Genomic DNA, 21,592 nt, shown 5'->3' with positions numbered 1-21,592 from the left:
ATAATATCATCAGTGGTTGTAGGTTTCCTGTATATTATATAGCTAAACAACAAAATAAGCTTTTAGAAAAGGTCAACAATATACATCAATTTTATCCAAGGACAATGAATCTTACAGATATTCAGTTCACAAAGTCCGAAATGTCGCTACTTGACAAAGGCTTAAAATATAACTTAACTCCCCCACTAAATAATACGAATGTTAAACACATAATTGCTGATGTTATAGCAACAAGCAAAATATCAAAAATAAATAAACCCGAAGCATGTAAGATAGCCCTAAAAACGAAGGATTTAATTCTGAAAGAGAAAAATAAACTGCATAGAAAAACTGAAGGTAAAACACTTAAAAATATCAATAACAAACTACTAGCAGAGAAAGCACTTGTAGTAAAGGCCGATAAAGGAAATACCTGTGTTATTATCAAAGAAGACGATTATATATCTAAAACACCCTCATTTTTTAATGAAAATGGGATCGTCGAAGTAACTAAAGACCCCACTCCAAAGTTCCAGATAAAGATCAAGAAATTAGTCGATGAAAATATTCACCTCTTGACCCCTGAAAAAAAGAATATGATGAAAAATATGAATCCCCAAATACCTAAATTAAGATCACAGATTAAACTGCATAAAAAAGAGAAATCTATACTACCTATTGTCAACTACAAAAGTAGTCCTTCATATAAACTAAATATGAAACTTAATAAAATTTTGAAAGCATTCTATATACATGACAGCAATTTCAGTATCAAAAACAGTTATGAACTAGCACAACAAGTCCATAATATAGACATTCCAACTAGTGCAAGTTTCGCCTCATTAGATATTAAAAATTTGTATACAAATATACCCATTAATGAGACAATTTATATAATTAGGGATAACTTAGTACAATACAAAAATATGACTAAAGACGAAATAATCGAATTTGTAGAACTGCTTGAATGTACTTTAGATTACAATTAATTCTCTTTTAATACTAAAATCTATTGTCAGAAAAATGGCTTAGCAATGGGCAATTCTTTGGCTGGGACAGTTGCAGACATTTTCGTGAACCACATTGAGACGCAATTCCTGAACAATAACCCTAATATCGCAAATAAAATCATATAGTACAAGCGATACGTAGATGATACATTATTGCTTTATAATGGTTCAAAAGATGAAATTGAGAAGCTTGCTATAAAATTAAAGTCCATGCATCTGAAGTTACAATTTACAGTTGAGCATGAAAATCGAAAATCTATTAACTACCTAGATCTCACTATAACTAATAACAATTGGAAACATTTCTTCACCATATACAGGAAACCTACAACCACTAATGTTATTGTTAATGCCACATCATGTCATCCTGACAAGTATAAAAAAGCATTTTTTAAGTCTATGATACACCGAATACTAAAATTGCCGCTAGAAGCTAATGAGATCAAAAAGGAAATGACGATCTTAAAACAAATTGCAAAAACTAACTCTTCCGACACACGACAGGTAGATATCATTTTTAATAAAGTGCAATAATCACAGAGTACTCCACTAATAGGTAATCCAAAATATATGAAGATGACATATATGGGAAACATATCAGATAGAATTACTAATTTATTCAAAAATTCTAGAATAACAATAGCATTTACTACTGACAATACTTTACAACAAAAATTAAGACATACTGTAAGTAAAGATAATGGAAAATTTACCAGATCAGGAGTGTACAAGATCCAATGTAGAGACTGTGAGAAAATATACATTGGCCAAACAGGTCGAAATTTTGCAGTAAGGTACAAAGAACATACGTCGGGTACCTCACGAACAAAGTCTGTATTCGGCCATCATATAGCATTCAATAATCATGCTGAGGGGACAGTACAGCAGAATTTACAAGTTCTTCATTATGCAAATAAAGGCTTACTTATGAATATCTTAGAAGAAATCGAGATATATGCTTATTTGAAAACCAAATCATCAATGCTGCTCAATGAACAATTAGGTTTTCGCGAAAAATATTTTTACGACCTTTTTGACGAAATTTTATGATAAAAGCACCTACTCTTTTGTTTTAAAATATAAGACTAGTTATACCCATGGCAAAAGCTATGTATGTAAAATATGCTGTACAACATATAAAATTTTTTATTAAATTGACATTAATTATTATAAAAACTATTAGATCGATGAGTTCTAAAAATTTAATCAGTGGTCTCATCAGTTATTCAGACATACATATTGCGGAACATACTCTTGGCTGCTACCCTACTGCTATAAAGAATATTGCTATGAAAACTACAGTTAAAGTAAGACGATTCTGCAACATCCAACAAAGATGGAATTGTGATGTAGGCGACTCGGTATAATCGATATATACCACAGCTCCAAGGACTTTCACATCTTTGATGTAACTGACACTGTAATTGTATTGAGGTTGCCCATAGAGGGCACAACTATTACACATCGTAGTTTACTGTTTTTATCTAAAGATAAATAAGCTGTACACATACTATCTGTTAATCAGACATTTCAAATGAATCAATTTTACGTTATTAGTGTATTTCCTACTTTTATACTTTGACGATAGCGTCATATTATGAACGCTGATTGGCAGTTGTGAAGCAATGTGACAGGAAGTAGGCGGAGCCCCTGCATATTTAAGCTTGTGCTCAGTACTCATAACCATCAATTGACTTCGTAGCAGCTGTGGAGAGCTCCGCCTACCATCCTAAGGGAGCCATGGGTATAATTAATTTTATTTTATCTTGTTAAATTTTGACGTCATTAGACACTTTCATTTTATTTAAAGATCGGTTTCTAGTATTTCCTATAATTAATCCACAGGTCTGATGATGGTTATGTAAAAATAACCGAAACCGGTTACCTATGTCATTGAAACATAAATGGTGTGATCAAGACTGAACTTTAGTCAAAATATTGTTTAAATGGATTATAGCGTAATGTTAAAGAAAGATTTTTAATCCATCGTAAGACGGATGTCTTCACGTTGGGATACGTATGATAGGCACCATATCCATATAAGTATATAGTTCTGGCAATACCGAACTCTCTCGGTACTTGGTAAGAATGTCTTCCACGAGTAATGAGTATGTTGGGGTGGGACACTATGAATGTAGTGCGTGGACATACAAGGTGAGAATGTGGGTCTCGCGGGAGGTGTGAGTGGGATAGTCCCTGCAGTCGCACTATCATCTGTGCCCTCGGTGGCTCAGATGGATAGAGCGTCTGCCATGTAAGCAGGACATCTCGGGCTCGGGTCCCGGTCGGGGCACACATTTTTACCTGTTCCCGTTGATATATATCAACGCCCGTCAACACCTGAAGGTTTTAAATTAATTCTAATTTCGTACCTTAACTCAGGTTGGAGACATTCGATCACCGGTGCCGTAGTCCTGAGCTTCCCCAAGCGATTACCATGCCTTCAGCCAATTTAAAAAGGGCCTTGGAAGTTGACAAATTCTGTTAGATTCCTGTTGGAGTAGAATGTGTAGCAGGCAGTTATTGACTTCTTTACGGAGCAGGAAACGGTGTTTTACCAATAGATTATTCTCCATCTGGTGCGTACGTGGAACAATTGCCTCAATGTTCAGGGCGATTTTGCCTAATCGACAGAACGATTCACGGCTGTATGTCCTTAGAACGGAAACTCTTTAATCACCTCTTATACATACATACACATATTTCTGTATGTAATATGTGGTCTCTAGTACTCATTTCTCATTCCCTCCTCCTTCACTCTTTCTCTAGGTACTTCAGTCTGGAACCGCGCGGCTGCTACGGTCGCAGGTTCGAATCCTGCCTCGGGCATGAATGTGTGTGTTGTCCTTGGATTACTTAGGTTTAAGTAGTTCTAAGCCTAGGGAACTGATGACCTCGGATGTTCAGTCCCATAGTCCTTAGAGCCATTTGAGCCATTTCGAACACTCTTTCTCTCTCTCTATCTATCTATTTCTATCTCTTTTGTGTGATTCCATTTCTAAAAACATTTAAAAATCATTATTTTCGTGTTATGTTCAGAAAAAGTATAACTACTACCTTCTCTCAAGTTTTTTTTTTCAACCAGTCACAGACACACATTGGATGCACCTGTTAGTGCTACGTGCTCTTGCTGGTGCAAGAGACAGACATAGCCCAGTGCACAGGGAGATATCTCCACAGATGTCTGCTATCCTCATAAAATCAGCGCAGCTGAGTAACACTCAATTTTTTTTCAGGTGGCTGACGGAGGCACCGATATACATGGAGAAATTCATGGTATATACTGTTCTGTCGTAGAAATATATTTACTCACAACCAGTTTCGATCACTGATCATCTTCGCAGTAGAAAAATTTTGTGATACTGACAAATAAGGATATGGGTTGCAGTAAGCACTGGGAGATGAAGAAGCTTGCACAGGATAGGGTAGCATGGAGAGCTGCATCAAACCAGTGTCAGGACTGAAGACCACAACAACAACAACTCACAAATAGCATGTATGACATGTGAAATTGTTACAACATTTTTCCACTGTGAAGAAGATCAATGATCGAAACCTGCTGTGAATAAATACGTTTGTAAGACAGCAGGGTAGGTACCAAGCGTTTCTCCAGGTGAGAGACACTAATGGCAGAAAACTCAAACAATATGCTACATTCAATAATAATTGTAAAGTAAACTATTTTTTCATGCAGTGGTTCTACATATAGTTTTATTATTTATATCTAACAATAAACAGATTACATTCTTAAAGTATTTGCATTTTTAAAACATCAATCACTCATCATCATCATCATCATTTTTGATGCGGCAACAGACAAAGGACACATATCTGGAGGAATATATCATTTGCCAACCTGGGCAGATAAAGAGAATTCAAGTTGTTTAATAGATGAAACAACATGACAAACTGTTTAGTTGTTTTCACTCCCGAATCCAGGTAGCACTGTTTATAACCATCAATGGAGAGCCTGTTTGCAGACGATTGTCTTACACCTTTTGCTGTGCGCGTTATGCGTGCAGACTCAGTCTGAAGGTCGTACATTTTGGCGCACAGATTCCACTATAGGCTCCCCGTTCAGTTCGTCTCCGATCAAACCAACCACTTCTTTTGTTCACCAGTGGAATATCGTGTTTTTTGTTCATTGGGAATCCTGAAGTATCGAATCTCGTATGCATGTCACCTCTGATATCCTCATAGATTCGATAGTTTTTATGTGGTGTGTGAGGCTATAATTATCTCTGTAGTACAGTTTTACACAATTAGGCGGGAATTTGTTCATTATACATCCATAACGGAAATAGAAAAAGAGTGTTTTTGAAATATCTAAAATCGTCATTCCAACTACGGTTGGTTTGTTGAAGATGACGTTTACTCTGCGAAGTTCAATGGTGACAAGAATGTTGTTATAAATCTGGAAACTTTCAAAGCTTGCGTTTCTGGGTAGACATTGCAGGAAATAATTCAATAGCAGACTTATTGTTAAGTATGTAAAAAAAATGCTTAAGTAATAGTAAATAATCTCACAGCAGTAAACGTCAAGTCAAAGGATAACGCATGTTTTAAGTGGTCGATTCTGGCAGGATTATATCCAGTGTATAAGCATGCAGAATGTGTGTCTAAATATTGGCCACATGTAGAGAAATTTAAATTTTCCAACATACCTTTCTCTACAGAGCTCAAACTCGTTCATGTTCTCGAAAAGAATTTCTACGATATCCAATATTCAGATTATGAAGAGATAACTGTAGTAGATGAGAGGAAAGACAAAGAAATCAGAGTTGTGCCACTGCATGTTTCAAACTACTGTCATGACAGACACGTGAATCTATTAATTTTACAGGTCGCTGATAACACAGATATATGTATATCTGTTCTACTGCACAAAAAACTTGTCAATATTCGCATGGTGTACAACTACTTCTTCTCATCGTTATATCGTAATATGTGAACAACGCATGTGTTATTTTTATGCCACGGAAGGATTAGATGCACACTCAGTTGACTGTGCTCAATTTAAACCATTCACCATTGTCATGCCTAGAGAAGAGACAAAGAAACTGATACACCGTCCTAATATTGTGTAGGGCCCCCGCAAGCACACAGAAGTACTGCACACGACGTATCATGGACTCGAGTAATGCCTCAAGTAGGGCTGGAGGGAACTGACGCCACGAATCCTGCAGGTTTGTCTATAAATCCGTAAGCGTACGAGGGGGTGGAGATCTCTTCTGAACGGCATGTTTCAAGACATCCCAGATATGCTCAATAACGTTCATGTCTGGGGACTTAAGTGGCCAGCGGAAGTGTTTAAACTCAGAAGAGTGTTCCTGGAGCCACTCTGTAGCAATTCCGGATGTGTGGAGTGTCGCATTTTCTTGTTGGAACTGCTCAAGGCCGTCGGAATGGCCGGCCACTGGTGGCCGAGCGGTTCTAGGCGCTTCAGTCCGAAACCGCGCGACTGCTACGATCGGGCATGGATGTGTGTGATGTCCTTAGGTTAGTTAGGTTTCAGTAGTTCTAAGTTCTAGGGGACTGATGACCTCAGATGCTAAGTTCCATAGTGCTCAGAGCCATTTGAACCAGTTTTTAGGGGTCCCATATCACTCCAACTGTACACGATCCAAACTGTTACAGAGCCTCCACCAGCTTGAACAGTCCCCTGCTGACATACAGGGTCCATGGATTCATGAGCTTGTCTCCATATCCATACACGTCCATCCGCTCGATATAATTTGAAACGAGACTCGTCCGACCAGGCAACATGATTCCCGTCATCATCAATCCAATCTCGGTGTTGACAGGCCTAGGCGAGGCGCAAAGCTTTGTGTCGTGAGTCATCAAGGATACACGAGTGGGTCTTCGGCTCCGAAAGCCCATATCGATGATGTTTCGCTGAATGATTCCCACGCTGATACTTATTGATGACCCAGCATTGAAATTTGCAGCAGTTTTCGAAAGAGTTGCGCTTCTGTCACTTTGAACGATTCTCTTCAGTTGTCGTTAGTCCTGTTCTTGCAGGATCTTTTTCCGGTCGCAGCGATGTCGGAGATTTGATGTTTTACCGGATTCTTGATATTCACGGTACACTCGGAAATGGTCAAAAAATGGTTCAAATGGCTCTGAGCAGTATGGGACTTAACATCTTAGGTCATCAGTCCCCTAGAACTTAGAACTACTTAAACCTAACTAACCTAAAGACATCACACACATCCATGCCCGAGGCAGGATTCGAACCTGCGACCGTAGCAGTCCCGCCGTTCGGGACTGCAGCGCCTAGAACCCCAAGACCACCGCGGCCGGCGGAAATGGTCGCACTGAAATCTCCACTTCAATACTATCTCGGAGATTCTGTGTGCCGATTACAACACCACGTTAACACTAACTTATATTTGATAAACTATCACTTTAGCAACAGTAACCGATCTAACAACTGCGCCACACACTTGTTGTCTGATATAGGCGTTGCCGACCGCAGCGCCTTATTTTGCCTGTTTACATAATACGCATGCGTAAACCAATTTCTTTGGCAGTAATTGAATGAAAGGTCTATTCATCAGCTCTATGCAATCGCTGAGATTGTGAATATCTTTTTAATACAGGGTAAACGAATGATATTAAGCTCCGAATCTGTCACTTTCACGGTTCATTATTATTTCACAGGTGTGTAGCTATGTGCAGCACATCCCGGCTTCAAAGTGAATTATAGACCTCATTTTACGGTTCCCGTTCTATTCCGTAATCTGAACATTTAAGACGGGCATTTCTTTATCACGATGCTCCGTGAAAAAGCTACAGCAAACGAGAATGAAGAAGTTAGGCTAAATCCAGATCGTGTTTTTTTACACCACCAGGTGCGGAAAAATGTAAATCTTTCAAAAATTTCCAGTATCGCGCCACAAGAGGGACGCAAATAAAATGTCATATTTCATTCCATTAAATTTTCTGACATGTTCACTCATTAACTGTGCATCTTACCTGAAAACAGAAGAACTCACCGTAATGAGATGAGATTGTACTGATACCCGAGAGTTACATTTAGTTAACCAGAAGGCAGAAGGGCCTTTTCCGTAAGAGTATGTCACCAATGAAACAATTTTAATGGATTATCGCTTGACCTCAGTCGAAAAACTGAAAAGTCTGTTAACAGGCGAAACGATAAAGAGAATGAGTACCAAAGAGCGTGGAGCGTATGGAACACATTCAGTTGTAAAACACTCGGAGAATACTCAGATTTGTATTAAAAATTGATGTGCTGTTTCTTGCCGATATGTTTGAAAACTTGGGTCTAAGATTTATGAACTGCACGCTGCACGCTATATTACCGCACCTGGCTTCGTATGGGATGCTCTGCTGAAAATTCACAAAGAGGTGTTGCAGATAATAACAAGTACCGAACAACTCCAATTTGTTGAACGAGGCATTAAAGGTGGAACTGTTCATTGGTCTTGGAGACATGCAGCTGCCAACAACAGATTCACGTCAGATTATGACGAAAACATCTATGAATCTCACATCATATAGCGATGTTTGTAAATAGTTTACATAGCTGGTGATTTTGCATCTTCTCGTATCCATTTTTGAATGGCTATCTTCTCAGAGAATCAAAACTTTTGGTTTTGACCTTCATTGTCAAGGAAACCTATGTCATTAATTATAAAAATGTAAACCAATGTTTGAAAAATAAATTGGTTTTAATGAAGATTCATCGAATGTTATCGTTTAGGAGAGCTCCCTAGATTAAGCTAGTATCTGTATTGAGGTACATCCGTTCTTCCTGGCCTATCTTTGGCAAGAGAAAGCTGCAGACGAACAAACATTTAATCTTTATAGGTTGATTAATTTTGATTAACTGGTCTCAAAATGGGAAAACAGACGTCCAACAAATTTCTGGGGTCCTTAGATCTATGCCTATTATCTATAACACCACTACACATTCGTCTTCTAAATGCAGGTTCGGCCTCAAGCCGCCGAGATCATCATCTAATTTAATATGTCTTGCTGCTAATTCAGCCATTATAACAATAGCATTATTAGGTTAGTCAATGAAAGTTTAGGCTACTGAGGAGATGGTCTTCTTTTGCAGGCTGTCTGCTAGTGGAGTTTCTTCCTGACATTTTCCCCTCAGCTGCTCAATGAGACCACTGCTCGATCAGGAAGACTGAAGAATTTGTAAACTGTAATGAGAAAAAACATCATAGATATGACAAAAAGGATGTTTGAATGATAGTGCGCATAAGAATAAGAAGAACAACTACTTTTTTTCGAATTTACAACTCCCTACTGCTGTTTTTAGTGCAGGAATTCTCCACTGTTTCTTTCTTGCAGATATTTCCCAGGAGCTCAAAACAGATGTTCACAGGTCCAAGCATAAACCAGGTATGACTCCCGCAGTTTGGAGTCTCTTCTTTTTGTACCCTATGAATTCTTCCGAGAGAACCTTCCTGCTATAAGAAGGATCGAAGTTTCTGTAACATTAAATGAGAAAAAAACATGTATTTATGAACATGACAAACAAAATGTTTTCATAGATATGACAAACAAAGTTTGAATGAGAGATAGGGTAAGCCCTAAGAATACTTAAACTTTTCATACAGCAAATTTTTGACTCTGCTCTCTGAACTCGCAACTGATTCCCCACGATCTTACTGACTATTCCTAACAGTTTAGCATCAAGTAAAATTATCAAAGCGAATCTTCTTGCTTTTATACCCAAACCTCCCTGCTGTATCACTGGAGATTCCTTATGTGATGAATCAGGGCTTCCATAAGCATATTCCCAGGATATGCCATTTGTCCACAAACGTTAAGAGTGATAAAACAGACAGACCTAAGCAACTTGAGAGAGAGTTATTTTTCTCTCTGAGAGACAATAAACAGGCGAACTTAGATTTGTTCCCATTGGTCACCAGACTGTAGAAACTTCCAGCCTCTCACTCTCTAGAGGAAGTGTTTTTTAAGGTTCAAACCAGTTTTAATAATATTAACACTTATTTCCGAATACAGACCACAATGAGATCCAATGCCCATAGAAAGAATTCCAAAGAGATAATTTAGCAGTGCTCCGGCTCGCGTTGGTGCTGTTTGTAGGTTTCCGCCCTCCGTTGGAGGCCAGACCGTATCGTTTAGTTGGCTTGGTTGCTCTCTTCTTCTCATGTTGACTGGCGCCACTTCGTTTCGCAAACGTTGCCTGTCTGCTAGTGGCAGCAGCGGCGGTTATCGATATGTAGTAACTGTTGCCCTATCTTTGGGGCGGCGTGGTTCTTTTTCCGTGTTGTGTGAGTGTGGCAGTTCGATTGGGGACTCAGGAGGAGCCAGGTCCTCGCAATGCGAGAACACGTGGGCACCGCTGGCGGTGCGCATGGACTGCCGGATGGAAGGACTGTGGCCACAAGGGTGTACGACCTCGTCGTAAATCGGATCCTGCAGGCTTTAAGATGACTGCATTTCAGTTCAAGTAGAGAGAGATCTCCACCATTGTGACATCTCGCGATTCTCCAGTTCGTGTTGCTGCTTGTAGTGTCGCCGAGGCGAAGAGCAGCGAGTGGAGTGCTTGGGGAAGGCGGATCTGATTAGCTTTCCTCGACTTCCTGTTACTATTTACTGCTTTCAGCTTGTTACAATTTGTTAAGTTCAACCAGCGGTATTTTTCCTGCCTGGCGGCCGCTAACGCCCCCGCCCCAGTTACCTGCCCTGAGGGTTGGTATATGAAACGGCAGCGTACTTTTCCTCGACTTGCCGTTGCTGTCCGGTAAGGCGTGTAGTTTTGACAGCTTTCTTGATTGTAGGCCGGTTGGTGATTTTTTTTTCTACTCTGGTGGTAGTGTTCGTTTATCGTTCCAGGCGCTCTAAACTGTATTCCGGGGGCGTAGTGCAGACCGCCGGTTCCGGCTTTGGCGTATTGTTTAACCGTTGTATTTGGTTTGTCGGACGCCAGGTAGCTTCAGCAAGTTATCATTAGTCATTCGATGGACTGCCACTAGTCTGAGTTACCATCTTGTGAAGTGAATGAAACTCTTGGCTGCCTATCTGACATCTCACAAAAATGTTTGTTGCCGGATCTTCTCAGAGGTCGATTCCTGGAGCGCCATCTGGATTAGTTGCTTGTTTTTTAAATTATCTTTTGCTATTGTTTTTGTTGTTTTACAGAAGGTTTCAATTGTTTTAAATATTATTGTCGTTCCTGGCGTGTAAGGCCTTCAGCCGTGATTGTGGTAATTTGCCTCAAAATTCTAATTTGTAATTGTGTTTTAGCAGTAAGCGTTAAAACCTTATTTACGGCCATTCCTGGCGTCTGATATCTTCTGCTGTGTTTGTGGCCACTTACCATTTAATATATCAATACCTGTAAGTTGTAATTGCAGCGAGTTCTTTAGCATTGTTAATTTCTTGCCATTCTTGGTGTGTAAGGCTTTCAGCCGTGATCACAGTGGCTTGTTTCTTTTTTTTTAAACATTTTCTATATCTGTGATTTCCTAAATTGTAACGCACTGAAAAAACTATTATTTACACAGTTGTATATTGCTTCATTAATAACGTGTGGTATTTTTTATTTATCGTTGAGTCTGGAATTACTGTTTTAAAAATAAATGTGTGTAACTGAAAAAGGCAACCAATAGTAACTGATTACGGCCCCGCCCACAATCGTAACCGAAGCCTGCCTTCGTTTTTTAACCCAGGTTTCAACAATAATTACAGTAAGATAATGTACCACATGTGTTGTGTCACATAGTGAGTATTAAGAAATTTCCCATCTATCGTTTACATCTTGCACTAATTCCACTAACGAACGTTATAATGCTTCTACGCAGCCGTGTTTCCTATGGCAGCAAGCAGATATGTGCTTGAGAGAAGATAAGATGATACATGCCCGCTGTAAAGATACTTAAAGCTGTCGGCCACTGACATATGTTGCCAGTGATAAGTTTTTTGTCAATAGGTTTTACTGTCTATCGTTTTCGGTTGGTTGACCTTACAGCAACATTTTAAAATTAGAATGTGCAGAAATTTCTGCTCCACAGTTTGTGGGTATAAAAAACAGAGCTTCATCATGGCTGTTGATATACTTTTCTGGATGTGAGGTCGTGGTCCAAGAACTTTTCTGCTCCTTACGTTTCGTCCTGGACTGCGCTGGACTTCCTCAGAGGTGCTGCTCCGCTGAGTCTTGCCGACAGTCGGCAAGACTCAGCGGAGCAGCGCCTCTGAGGAAGTCCAGCGCAGTCCTGGACGAAACGTAAGGAGCAGAAAAGTTCTTGCACCACGACCTCACATCCCGGAAAGTATATCAACAGCCATGTCACCCGGTCGTGAAAGCCTTCATTCTACAAAGAGCTTCATCATCTTGCAAAAAGTCGTTTCTCTTTCAGTCTCAGAGCTGTAAAATAGTCATTGGAAGATCGATTCGGGGCACCTGCATAATTGCCAAATTTTTTAAGGAGATTTGTTTTCTTATTGAGTGTTTTGTCACCACTGAACTTTGCAGACTGAATGTTGTGTTCGGTAAATCAATCACAGTTGGAATGGGAATTTTAGAAAATTTCAAGACGTCTCTCCTTTTCGACTACACTTTCCAGACCTCCTCATCTCAGAGAAAGTGGAAGAGGTGCCGGAACCCAGTCCCTTCCACAACTGAGGTAGTGATGCTAAACATTCCACTACAGAAGTCGTTGAGTTAATTTTGTACGTAGTAAACATGATAAACCATCTCCTTCTCTGTACAATGCATACTTTAATGAGATAATATCGATGAGATATGAAAGAAAGATTGTAATGAGTGAACAGGGTTACATTTTTCCCCTGTGTGACAATACACTAATAATATTTATTGGTGCGCTTTAGACTGTGTATCGCGCACTCGCGCGCACACCTCACACAATACACCATACCCTACTGCAGGGCGAGAGTTTAGAGTTTTTTTTTTAACCTTTAGTCCCACCACAGCTTGAGAGAGGATCTAATATGTAATGAGTAATAATAATAATACCCCACTCCTTAGGGAGTGGGTGTTGAAGCAAGTACGCTCTCCAGTATATTAGGGATATATGCACCTGATGTAGGAGTTTCAACACACAGATCGCATTTCTAAGATATATTCTGCCCTCCTATATTTTCCTAAAAAGGCCTACTAATTTCTTTAAAAAATATTGAGAAGGTAGGATTCCCATGAGATTATTTGAAAGAATAGTGAGCATAAACATTTTTGGCAAGATCGTGCAATGTTTCTACTATCAGTCGTCTCCAGGAAGCACACTCCCATCTATACATCTATATACTGCAAAGTGGGCTGACATACAAATACATCATTAGCAAAGAATAACACAGCAGTCAGTGATCTCTCTTGGGAGAACTGAATGTATCAGTGGGCTTCATATTATGAATGTTTTTGTGAATAACATGTTTATGTTGCAATACTGTAATAGACGTCTTTGACCTTGGAGTCTTTTTTTTTCAAATGTTACACCACAGGTACGTACATGCACCCGATTTTGCATATTAGAATTTAGGCGTTGTGCATTATGGATTACGCGTTAGCCATTTAGCGTGAGGCATTGTTGGATCTTCAATAGCATTCAGACACCAGATGGGTGTCACTTACTACAAGGCAGAAGCAGTATCTTTTAATTTTCTTCCTTGTAGATGTCATGCTTTATGTGTTAGCTGTTAAGGATTAGATTATGGGTATTAAACAGTATTCAAACACCAGATGGATTTCAGTCACTTGAAGGGGAAAATTCTGTATTATCATGTTGTTGCCTGGAGTCATTATGCATCTTGTGTTAACTATTAAGCATTATGTGTTATTGGGTCTTAAATAGTATTCTAACACATGATGAGTGACAGTTCCTGGAGGGAGGGAAACTTCAGTCCCTCTGTAATGTATTACAATGTTCTTGCCTGGAGATGTTATGCATTCTGTTAGTCATTAGGCATTATGTGTAGGTATTGCACTGATCTGTGCAGTCTTCTAATGCATGTACACACAGTCTCTGGGGGAAAGTTGATACAGTTTGAGACGGTGCTTTGATGCATTTGTAGCTAACGTGATACATTTTGGAGCAGGACCATACATCTCTGACGCAAATTGATATACTTTTGGGGTAAACTGATAAAATTTGAGGACTAAACATATATTTTTGCAGCATATGGATACGTTTGGGGCAATTGACAGGGTTTGAAGGATAATTTGATACACTTTTGGGGCAGGTTGATACATATTTGAGGCAATTTGATGCAGTTTGATAAGTAATTTGATACAGCTGGGATAGCTGATACACTGTGGGTCAAGATATTACACTTCTGGAGCAAGTTTATACAAGTTTGAGGGATGATGTGCTACACTTCTGGGGCAGGCTGATACACTTAGGGTTAAATTGATACGGTTTGATGACTGATCACTGATTGCCAGTGACCACTGATGGCCAGTGATCAGTAATGGCAAGTGATTAGTAATGACAAGTGATACATAATGGTCAGTAATCAATATGCATCATGCATAAGGTGCTAAGCATTTACCATTAGGCGTTAAGCGTTTACTGTTTAGCATTTGTCATTTAGCGTTTGCCATTAAGCATATATGGTTAAGATTTTAGCATTAACCATTTAGCATTTACTAGAAGAGGGTGAGAGGTGTAAAACACGCTATTGCTCTATTTTCATCAACTAGGATTCTTAATACCATGCTGTAGATAATAAGGGTGAGAGGGGAAGGGGACTTGGTATGATGTGTATGTTGGAAATAATGTAACCTGAGACCATTTTTCACTGCAGTCTGATTGGTTGGAGATAGAGAGAATGGAGGTGTGGGATATAAAGCACGCAACTGGCCTGGTTTCATCATCTTGGACTTTTAATGTTGCGGTACGATTGGCTGAGGACAGGGAGATGGGAGGTGTTTTTAATTTTCCACAAACACAATCAGGTTATTTTCACCTTCTTAGATTATTAGTACTGCGCTGGTGATTGGGTAAGTATAGATGGGAAAGGTGGGGTGGGTGGAGGAGGAAGGAGAGAGGGTTTTGCATTTCCAATTACTGACTGGTAGATGGATTTTACTGACTCAAGGTCCTCTACGGCCTCATGTATTACTTCAAAAAAATGTCAATGAGCAATTTGAAGGTCAGGTGTGTGTGTAAGGATGCTATCTGTCCCAGAGTAGCAAAACCACTACTTCTAATCTCCTCATTCGTTATATTACAAGTACACCTAAGTTCTAACATCCTTCTATTGCACCACATCTCAAACACTTCGATTCTGTTCCAGCTTTCCCACTGCCCATACTTTACTACCGTATAATGCAAAGCTCCAGAATTCTTAGACTTTCTTCCTCAGACTAAGGTCCATGTTTTATACTAGTAGACTTCTATTCGCCAAGAATACCCTCTTTATCTGTCCAAGTCTGCTTCCCGCGTCGTTCTTTCTTCGTCTGTCATAGGTTATTTTGCACCCAAGCTAGCAGAATTCCTTAGCTTTGTCTACTTCGTGATCACCAATTTTAATTTTAAGTTTCTCGCTATTCTCATTTTTGCTGCTTCTCATTAATTTTATCTTTTCTGGTTTATTCTTAATCTGTATTCTGTACACGTTAGGCTGTTCACTCCATTCAACAGGTTATGTAACCCTTCTACAGTTTTGCTTTGGTCGTCAGGGGACCTTATCATTATATCCTTTCATCCTGAATTTTTATCTCGCTCTTGATCCATAATTTAATTTACCCCATAACTTTTCAATCAAAGTATTTCCTTGTGGGTCTTACGATCTTACTATTCCCTCTTGGTCTTTACACGTACTACACGTCACCTGATTTCGTCACAGCTTATTCCCATTGTCCTCAGATTTTCGAACATTTTGCAACATTTTACATTGTCGACCGCTTTTCCTAAGTCAACAGATCCTACGAATATGTCTTGATTTTTCTTCAACCTTGCTCCCATTACTAAGCACAATGCCAGAACTGCCTGTCCTCAGTTTTTCTTCCCAGTCTTCTGTATGTTATTCTTGTAAGCAGCGTGGATGTATGGTCTTTAAGCTGATTGTGCGATAGTTCTCTCACTTTTTTGCTCTTACTATCTTCGGAATTGTGTGCCTGATGATATGTCGCCAGCCACATAGGTTCTATACACTAACTTAAATAGTTGTTTGATCGCAACTTCCCTCCCATGATTTTAGAAAATCCGGATGTTACACACTGACTAGAATAGTTGTTTGGTCTCAACTTCCACAATGATTTTAGGAAATCCGATGGAACGTTATCTATTCCTTCTGAATTATTCAATATCAAGTCTTCCAAAGGCCCTTTAAATTCTAATACTGGTCTCCCTATATCCTCCAAAGTCGACTACTATTCCTTCTTCTGTCAAGTCATGAGACAAGTCCTCCCTCTCATAGAGACTTTTAACACTCTTTCCACCTATCCGCTCTCTCCTCTGCGCTTAACAGTGGAACTCCCTTTGCACTATTAATCTTACCAACCTTGCTTTTAAATTCACTGAAGATTGGTTTGACTTATCTATATGCTGAGTCAGTCCCTGCACCGATCTTTTTAGACTTCTACACATTTTTATGTAGCCATTTCGCCTTAGCTTGCTTGCTCTTACTATTTATTTCGTTTCTAAGTGACGTATATTTCGGCATTCCTATAGTTCCCTGATCATTTTTGTACTTCCGTCCTTCGTCGATCAGTTGAAGTATTCCATGTGTTAGCCAAGGTTCTTCGTATCTATGTTTGCCTTTTCAACATCTGTGACTGCCAACTTTACAGACGTCCATTCCTCTTCAACTGACCTGCCTACTGTTTCAGTCCTTATCACAGTATCCACACCTTAGCGTACTTCAAACGCATCTTATTATTCCCCAGTACTCCAGTATCCCATTTCCGTACACTCCACTCCCATGGATCTGAATGGGGACTAACCTTGACTCTTTCCGCAATCGAGAGATGATCATGAAACTTTTTCAATCACAAGTCATATAATCTGTTGATACACATTATGTGTCTTTAATGCAGTGGTAGCCATTGCCTTCTCCATCCTCATACCGTTGATCACTGCTGATACTCCGCTTTTAAGGAGCTGTTTCCCATGTCAAGGGCAACAGGGTACATTGAATCTCTGTCTGCTCCTCCGGCCTCATTTGACAAGGCCGTTGACAGAACGGAGGTGAACACAAAAAGGGTTCGTGGTTCAACTTCTGCTGTCATGAATAATGCAACTGCAAGGTGTGTTATGGAATGCGCTCCAGAGAAAATTTACGAAATGTTGGTGGTTCTTGGGATTCGTTTAAGTAGTGGAAAAAGTCGAGGAATGTCTTCTCACCGCCGCCGAACAAGTAGAGGACGGCGTGACTTCATATCCTTGTCACAGGATTCGTTTTTTCCTTCGGAAAATAACCTGATCTGGAAAAGGGATCTGACGTGCAGTTATCCAGTCAAGAATCACTCATATGAGGGTGACCAACTTCTGGCACACCAAATGCCAAATGTCCTTCGCCACATACAAGTCGATGGTCATCCGTAACCATCACTTCACAGGTGGCACACAATGGAGAGTCTGCAAGGCGAATTTGTTGTATGTGGGACTAGCAGACGTGCTTCCCACAAACCATTATGTACCAGCAGATTTGAAAGTCCGTACCAAGAGTGATGGCACTCACTGCATGCCATGCAACATTCCACGCCACTCTACATGGAGGTATTTCCTTTCATTCAACCTCGGTGTCGTACTCAGTTACACGTTGGTGCATATTGCCCTTGCCAATGTCAAACATGTGAGTACTAGTGTGGTGGGGATGTAACTGGGTTAAAGGAATATTTGGATACTGTAAAGGAAGATGCTGGGATTTCTGATAACAGCAGAGGGAGAGAGAGAGACATTAGCTCGAAAGCCTCCAGCAGCGAACTTGTAACACATATCGGACAATGTCATCACATTTTCTTCTAATAACTTACAAACCGAGCCTTTGCTCTGATCTGGAGATAGAAAAGGTCCTAGCCCTTCTTTTACACGCAAGGGTGAGGAACTCGTAGCAGATCTCAAACAGCATGCCATTATTACTACAGGATCCTAATGGTGCAATATTGGAAGAGTGTGCCCAACATGGGAATGGTGCGATGCCAAACGCGTCCATTACAGGATATGTGGAGTTACAGGACGGTGATCAGTTAGCCCTGCTCTGATCTGGTGTAATAGGTGCCTGTATTTGGGGGATACTGAAATCCGCAGGTCATTTGTGAATTTAACGCCCAAGCAACAGTTCATGTCATTTATCCTAGGGATGTGATACACCAATCGGGCAGCCCCTTATCTATAGAGAGAGCATGACTGTTTTGAACAGCCAAACTACTGCTTGATGCCGCGCCGTAGGTTGCCACCCACGACAGTGCTGTGTGGACATCAACGCTGCCGTGAAGGAGGAGTACAAGATCGTCGGCATGGACAGTGCAGCAAAATGTGTGTCTGCCGAGTGTCATCCCCACTACGCATTGCCGGAGGTCACAGCGGCTTCCAAAGCGAAGACATACAATATCGCTGAGAGAGGACAGCCCTTGCTCACCGAGCGCTGGATCAGGACCGGCGGCAGTTATACAACACACTGATTGTCGCACTGTGAAGAAGACGTATCATTACGTCTGCGTTGGTGTTCGCGTGACCCACGTCGTAGTACCACCGTCAAAAACAAGTGGTCACCTCTACTGCAGGCCTGGATGAAGTCGACGGAGGCCAAGAACCCAGGCATTTAGCGAGTATGGGCAAGCGCAACCATGTCGCGATACTGACAGAATGCAATGTGGATGTTATGAGCTGTTCCTAACGATGTCTGACTGGTGATACGCTGCCAGCAGTCGAGGGAAAACTTCATGTCGCTACTGAGTAAGGTCAAGGGCCTTTCATCATAAAAATGGTTCAAATGGCTCTGAGCACTATGGGACTTAACATCTGAGGTCATAAGTCCCCTAGAACTTGGAACTACTTAAACCTAACTAACCTAAGGACATCACACACATCCATGCCCGAGCAGGATTCGAACCTGCGACCGTAGCGGCCCTTTCATCATAGATCCTGGTCCTTCCTCATGGTTTATATAAAAGTCCACTCCTTCAAGGAAGGTCTCAGGGATCTATACTGTGGCAGATAGTGGATTACGGCTGCGCGAGTTAGCCGCGCTGTCAGGCCGTCCTGTTACGGTTCGCGCGGCTCCTCCCGTCGGAGGTTCGAATCCTCCCTCGGGAATGGGTGTGTGTGTGTGTGTGTGTGTGTGTTGTTCTTAGCGTAAGTTAGTTTAAGTTAGATTAAGTAGTGTCCAAGCTTACGGCCCAAGGACCTCAGCACTTTGGTCCCATAAGATCTTACCACAAATTTCCAAGTGGATTACGACACATGTCCATCCAGGGAGGCGCCAGCAAAAGTTGGAAAAGTTAGTACAGTTCAAGAGAGAGACCATAGGGCCAAAGCAACTTATGGGTAGCTCCTATCGGCATCACTTCCAGAACCTCCTCCTACATTGCATCTTCAATAAAATGTGTTGCCACAGCCAGGTGGATCTGTCAGAAGGGAGCTGAGGGATCTCCAAGATTAGGTCTGGGGAATGATGATGCTCCAAGTGTAGCCTAGTGTAGTGGTTGTGAAGGGTTTTCTCTATATCATGCTGAGTGTTGAGGTGTCGTCCAAATTCTGTGGTGACAATGTCGATCAAGGCCCTTTGCCAGCGTTGTATTTTACCAAGGATATGATACACAGACAGTCCCTCCCAAGCCCCTCTGTGTTGAGTGCACGTTCGGACAATCGCCCCCTCAAGGTGGTGGTGTATGAGGTTGGTGATTTGGGCCTCGGCGCGGTTCATCATCGTCTGCCAAGTGGGCGAGTGTGGCGGTGTGAAATGCTCCCATAGAATACTTTAATAAATGTCCATGGAATGTCGCCTCCATGTCACCATGTCTCTCCCATAGCCATTCACGGTCTTCTTGAGGGCAAGCTTGATGCTGAGCCTAGTGTAGTGGGTGTGAATGGTGTTCCCTACATCACACTGAAATTTGGGGCTTCGTCCCCATTTTGTAGCGATAATGTAGATCAAGGCCCTTTGACAGCGTCGTCTTTTGCCAAGGATCTGATACACATACAGTCCTTCCCAAGCCATTCTGTCTCGAGGCACAGAAGTGCGGACTGTTAGGTGCCAGGCTGGTGAGTTTGGGAGTCCCCATGTGTTCTCTATGAGTTGCTGACGTTCTGAAGAGGTAAGGCAGGCTACACTCAACATGAATGGAATGTGGCTGTGCCATATCCTATGATGGACAAGGGCGATAGCACAGACAAAGGCCACGTGGTCAGAAAACTATTTGGGCTATACTTTGGCAGCTCTTGTCCACCTGGAAATGGAGTGCGAGATGCAAGCCCAATCGATGCAGCTAGAAGAATGTCTAGTATAGTGTATAAAGCTAAATCGATTGCCATGAACGTGTTCCCATGAGTCCACGAGCTGAAGGTTCTTGATAACTGTAGCAAGTTCTGTGCATGGAGAGTGACATGGGAACTGATTCTTGGGCGCTTGGATGCTGTACCAAGGCATCCTACCATCCTGTAAAGAGAGGTATGACCACACCCACGAAGTAGGTGGACCATTCACGACGCCAACCCGATCTGGATAGCAAATAAATGTTGATGAGTCTGACTCCTTGGATTGCAAGATCCACATCTATGCCGCCAGGAAGATACTCAACATTATCATCAAACACAGCTTCGCAGAGAATGACCGCCACTCTGTGACGCATGAGAGACACAAATCATACAGCGGATTGGTTCTGAGAAAACTTCGATATGCTTCTCCTGAAGGAGAATAATGTCAAATTTCACTGCTTTGAGCATGTTCTGGAGCATGGCTAGATTATGGTGTGCACATACCTTATTCAGATTAATGGTTTCTAGGTAGTAAGACTGATTGGCCATCCCTTCCAGCAAGTTGTTAGGTAGAGTGTTTGTGGCAGTCAAGGGTTTCCCCATCAAAGCTGCCGATGCAGTCGTGATCACTTTGGTGAGTCGGTGCTGGACACAGCTGAAAGGGCACACCTGCCCTCGGCACACACGAAGGATATCGTGATGCTCGATGTCGTTCAGCCAAGATTCAGACGTGACACTAGGTAAGTGCTGAAGTGGAGTGCTTGTGCGAATTCTCAGCACCAGAAGGTGGACCGTCAGCAACAGCCGTAAGTACTGTAGCTGCTGGGAAATCGTGACGAACAGATGGGCTGCATCGGTAGGGAGGGAGGTAATTCTATCCTAAACCTGGGTGATCTTCACCTCATCTGATGCGTCGTTTTCAAGAGGAACAGTTCCTTGACACTTGAACTGTGGGATAGAGACAAGGTGGTGGCTGCTCCATTATGCTCTGGGGAACATTGACGTAGGCATCCATACATCCGGTGGAGCTCTTGCAAGGCACCATGACGGCCTAAGTGTGTCGTACACTGTTTGCAGACCACGTACACCTCTTCATGACGAACATGTTTCTCGGGGGCAGCGGTATTTTTCAGCAAGATGATGCACGATGTCACAAGACCAGGTCTGTGATGGAGTGATTCGAGGAATACAATGGCGAGTTCCAATTGATGTTCTGGT

The sequence above is a fragment of the Schistocerca serialis genome, chromosome 5 (assembly GCF_023864345.2).
Source record: "Schistocerca serialis cubense isolate TAMUIC-IGC-003099 chromosome 5, iqSchSeri2.2, whole genome shotgun sequence".
Taxonomy (NCBI): Eukaryota; Metazoa; Arthropoda; class Insecta; order Orthoptera; family Acrididae; genus Schistocerca; species Schistocerca serialis.
Note: the sequence above shows the minus strand (reverse complement) of the source record.